Genomic DNA, 6,000 nt, shown 5'->3' with positions numbered 1-6,000 from the left:
AATAACTTAATTATTATCTTACAACACTTCTACTTAGTTGTTATGTAACGATACACATGTGATGACATTAGGGGTGTTCGCGGTGTCGTTTAGGCAATTTTGACGTAAAAAAATATCATCTGAACCGCAAGAAAAAAAGTGTGCGGTTCGGTTTGTTCGGTTGACTTTTAAAAGTAAAACTTAATAAACCAATACGATTTGAGTTGGTTTGGTTTTTTTACAAAAATTTATTGAGTCATACATACACATATAGATGACAACATAACTTTGTATTTAGTCATTTATAAGTTATCAAATAACAACAAAATTCGTCATATTTGGGTAATAATATACAAAAATAATATTAGATAAAAGTGAAATAAAAAACATAAAATAGTAGCATAAAATAATATTAAAAAATATTATAATGAAATAGAAAAAAAAGAGGAGATGAAAGATTAGACAAAATGAAAAAGAAATGGCGGAAGAAATGAGAGATTAGATAAGAAGAGGAACATTAAAAATGTAATCAGGAGATAAAACAATAGAATAAAAATAATAAGATGAAAAAGAAAGATCTTAAGAGATGAAAGAATAGTACTTGTAAAAGAATATGAGTAAAAGGCACAATACCGCTAGGAGAGATTTAAGAATACTTAAATTGAAATCTTAAGTGTGAAAAAGAGAAAATCATTCGTAATCCTAAGGCTAAGGCATAATAGGCTTGAGTTTGGGTTGGATATAGGTTGAATGAAGTATGAGAGTTGTAATATAATACGGTTTAGTTCGTAAAATACAAACTACAAACTGAACCGAACCACGCAATTTGTTAAAAAATAGCCCAAATACATCTGAACTAAATGCAAGTTTTTGCGATTTCGATTTAATTTGGTTTAATTTTACCGTTTTCAACACCCCCTAATTAACACTATTACAAAACACTATTACAAAACACTAAAAATTTGTGTGGGCCAGTCCATACAGAACAAAGTCCTGGCTTTAAACGGGGCCCCCGCTAGTGGACGGTGGGATTGGTCCCTCTTGGATTAGTCGGTCGCAAGGCCGGATACCAAGATTTAAAAAAAAAAAAAAAAAACACTATTACAAAACACTAAAAACTAAACATGATTTCTATAGTAATAAGTTTTCCCTTCTCACTATCATTGATTACATCATCTCTTTACATTCAAGGTCGCAGCCGCCAGAAGTAAGGACAATGATAGTGAACTCTAGCCCAAAATTTAAAATGAATATATTCATACAACAAACTTGCTTAGTTTAATTAAACTATTACACTAATCAATTACCCTAGATCAACTCTATAGTCTAGAGCTACTGCACCTTAGTTTTGATTGAATAAGTTTTTGTCTTATCTCATTATTTACATTGCTATAAAGGACAAATACTCAATATTTTTTCTGTTGTAGCTAGCTAGTAAAATATATGAGGTATAAAAAATAATACTGTGCTCCCTCATTGATTATTTAGATACTATAATTATTTTTTAATAAGACAAAAGAGAAGATAAGTATTATTTTCCTTCAAAATGATAGAGATAATTAATATTCTAATAAGCCTTGAATACTTACAAAGTGAGTTAATGCATGCTATGACCTATGACTAAGTTGGCCATTTTACAAACATAAATACCAGAAAACGATAAAACAAACACGATCTGATCGAGTTGGAGAATGGTGATATCTCGTGTTGTTTTCCTAACTAAAATATAATTATCTTATTTTAATTTACTTCAAATCGCATTGCACAATTACGTGTCTGCATATCCAACATGCATAACGGTTAATGTGAATGAATTAATATAATCTAATTTCTTCCATGAACTTGTCTTGTGGGGCGATATTGAGGTTGGTGAAAGAAATGACAAAGCTTTTGGAAAAATTAATTTAATGATTATATAATATAAGACATGTACAATATAAAAATTGGAATATAATTATAATTATATTTCAATTTGAAAGTGAAATAAATATATCAACCTTGTGACTGACTAAGAAGTTTTTGTGGGGACTAAAAATTAGTTTATATTTTTTGCCTAAAGAAAATTATTAGAGATGTTTTAAAACAATAATAATAATAATCTTATTTTTATTAATAATAATAATAATAATAATAATAATAATAATAATAATTATAATAATTATAATAAGGATCTTGCTAACCAGTCCTCAGGACAATGGTTAAGTATTCTAAAAAATATATAAATTTTATAAAAAATATAATATTTCAATTTTTGAGACTTTTTTTTTCAATACGCAATGGAATTAAAGGGAGCAAAGGATGCTCCACCCCAATACAAAGAGGGTTACACAACAAGGCATAAAATAGGTTGGATGTTCCAACCATAAAAATTACATAAAGGCAACTAAGGGGGAGATATTATATTAAGGCTTAAATAGTTCATTGGTCCTTGTAAGTTAGTGAGTTTTTGAATTTGGTCCCTGTATCTTTTTTTTTTTTTTTTGGTTTGAGTCCTTATAACTCACTTTCTTGTTGACTTTGGTCAACGTGGCAGCCAATTTTTTTCATTTTCCATTTATTTTAATATCCAGTCATTCCCAGTAATTCCATGTCACCTTATTTTGTTTGATTTTTTTCATTTTGATCCCTGAAATATTAAAATGCAAAGATTTAAAATTACCTCCTACTTACCACAACCTTGTATATCCACTAGGCCACTTGTATTTCTTGTTTTATAATTGCAATACATAAGTATTATATTACATACTTGTGTTAATTTTGTTTAAATGAATTTTGTTTTAAATGAAAAGTGTTAAATTTTGCTATTCATATTAATATTTTGTTTAATTAATTATATTTTTTATTGAACACTATCACTATTAATATTTTACTGTATATTGGAAAAAAAATTAATTATTATTGGAAAAATATTTAATAATTAATGTTAAATATTTAATAAATTAAAATAATAATTGGTAAATTAAAGATGTAATAATTAACGTTAAAATATTTAATAAATAATAATGAGATACTTTTTTCGAAATAAATTTTGTTTTGTTTTGAATTTTGGTAATAATTACTGTATTGTTTTGAATTTTGATAATAATTATTGTTTTGTTCTAATAAATAATAATATACAATAATAAATAATTTTGTTAAATAATTTTTTCCAATAATAATTAAAATATTTTAAGTCGGAAAAAAATGTGTGTGTTTTTTTTTAAATATTAATACCTCAATTATTAATATTTTACATATTTTTTTATTAAATAATTAATTTATTAAATATTTTAACTATTATATAGATTATTAAATAATTAGTTACCTACAATATGAAACGTAAAGAATTTAAATGTGTAGTAATAATATACACTATTTACCTACAGTATTGAAATGTGTAGTAATAATAACTATTATATACATTATTTAACAACTATTTTAATAATAATTATTTAACATATGTAATATATATAAATGAGTTGTAAATGTATGATGAGAAATAGAATTGGCTTGGTGGCAAGGCATTAGTGTAATAAACCAAATGTCTTGGGTTCAATCCCCCTTGGAACCATTTTGGAAATGTTGGTGGAATAAATAATTATTAAAATTAGAAAAATCTTATATAAGTGATACAATATGATAATGTGAAAATTTTATACATATTTTTTTTGTTAGAAAAATTTCTAATATTAAGTGACTAAAAAGTTATAATTTACTACATAATATTAAAAAATTGAGTTCACTTAATTCAAATAAAATGTTCAAAAACAAATTAAATTATATGTTGATAATAACTTTTAAATCATAATGAATTATTTAACACATCAAATACATAAAATAATTTATTATTAAATATAAATAGTTTAAATCTTTTAATAAAATAAATATATAAATTAAAATGAAAGATTTAAAGTTTGATATAAAAGAAAATATGATAGGATACATAACAAAATTATAAAAAAATATAAATAAACATAAAAGAGTTATAAAAAAATAAAAAATATATAATGGTTATGATTTATATTAAAGACAAAAGAAAAACTTATATAATAATTATAATAAGTTATAGAAACAATCGAGAAAACTCACACAGAAAAGAGCAGTAATACAAAAGAAAATGAATAATTTTGAAATATTAAAATAAAACTGAGGATATTATAGTAATTATAATAAGTTTTAAAATATCAATGTTTAGATTCTCTCCCCTCCCCTCCAAATCCCCCTGATTTGGGGACGCAAAAAGTGTGTTTTGGAGGGATTTTGCTCCCCTCCCCTTCCCTCATAAAATTTGAACCAAACACATTTAATTAGAAATATTCCCTCCCCTCCCTCCATCTACTCCGAACCAAACACACCCTAAAGGAATTCGAGACATTAAATACGTAGATTACCGAAATCATTTTAAAATCTTAACCATTGCCCTGAAGGCACTGGTTAGCATTTCTCTAATAATAATAATAATAATAATAATAATAATAATAATAATAATAATAATAATAATAATAATAATAATAATAATAATAATAATAATAATTCATATAAATAAAATCTAGTATAAATTACGATGATTATTTTCGAGTTGATATATTCTTAAAATGTTCGATAAATTTTTTATTGCCAACAATTTTTATAATATAATATATAGGTTATGAAGTTAATGTACCTGTAGACAAAAACTAATTTGTATTAAATAAAAATTTAAACTTTAAATCTTTAAGAGGAAGTGATAGCTTGAGGATAAAATGAAAAAAATAAAAAATAGTTCATGTTACTTACGAAACCACCAAGTAACGAGGACTTTTATAAGGCCCAAAATGAATTGCCCCTGGATACTTAAATTTTGGAAATTTTATTCTGCCACCCCAAAATTTGCTACCCCAAAATTTTGTCATACCCCAAATCTTATTTAATTACTATATCAAACCTGTGAAATATAAAAATTTCATTCACAATTTTATGGTCATATTTCAAGTATTCTGAAAATCTCTCGCAATTTCGAATTCTTTTTTTAAAAACTATCGAATTTTTCAGACAAACTATCAAATTTATGATATGTGAGTATCTAATTTTATCTTATTATTATGTTTATATTGGTTTTTTTTAAAAAATTTATGCATTTTTACAACATTTTTAAATATCAGGATAAAAATTCATGTTTTTCATACATTTTTATTGGATATTTTGAAAAATCCGGTAAAAATGCATACTTTCTACCGGATATTTTGAAAAAATCGATAAAAATTCATACATTCTTCTGGATATTTTAAAAATCCGGTAAAATTGCATACGTTGTATCAGACTTAGTGGGAAAAAAAGTAAAAATGCATGGTTTCAACTGTATATTGTGAAAAAATCGGTAAAAATGCATGGTTTCAACTGTATATTGTGAAAAAATCGGTAAAAATGCATGCATTTATACAAGTGATTTTGAAAAAATCAGTAGTGAACAAATATTGCTTAGGTTTATTGATAATTTAAAAAAAAATTGAGAAAACCATGAAGTTTTCCGGATATTTAAAAAATCTAGCAAGTTAAATTGCATCTTTTTGTATTTGCAATGAGGACCAAAAGATCAGACGACACGATTGCTTTTAGACAATGTGACAGAGCTGCAGTTGCTGCACTGAGGGCTCGTGTGAGAGAGATGACGTCGAGGAATCATATATTCGAGCAGGAAGAGTAACCCCGACCAGTTCTCACAGGAGGCAGATGGTGGCCGAGCAATTTCATGCACCCTGTAGTATCCTACATAGAGGATCTAGACCCGCTAGTTCATGGACCAGATATTTTGATGATGAGACATTTGCTTAGGATGTCCAGGTGGAAGTTGAAGATGTCATGCATATGGTGACCTAGACAGAGATGTCCCATCATTCTAAGACGGAGGCTCCGACTACTATAGAGGTTACACCGCAGACAACTACTGAGGTGCCTATTGCTGGTGATATGGAGGTTAATCATCCAGTTGAGACAAAGGTTACTGCACCAGCCTCGAGAAAGTCGTCTGTACACACGGATGATGGGTTTCTTAGAAAGCCCATT

Source organism: Vicia villosa, unplaced genomic scaffold (genome assembly GCF_029867415.1).
Source record: "Vicia villosa cultivar HV-30 ecotype Madison, WI unplaced genomic scaffold, Vvil1.0 ctg.000162F_1_1_1, whole genome shotgun sequence".
NCBI classification, from domain to species: domain Eukaryota; kingdom Viridiplantae; phylum Streptophyta; class Magnoliopsida; order Fabales; family Fabaceae; genus Vicia; species Vicia villosa.
The sequence above is the reverse complement of the archived record's forward strand: the minus strand, read 5'-3'. Positions refer to the sequence as shown.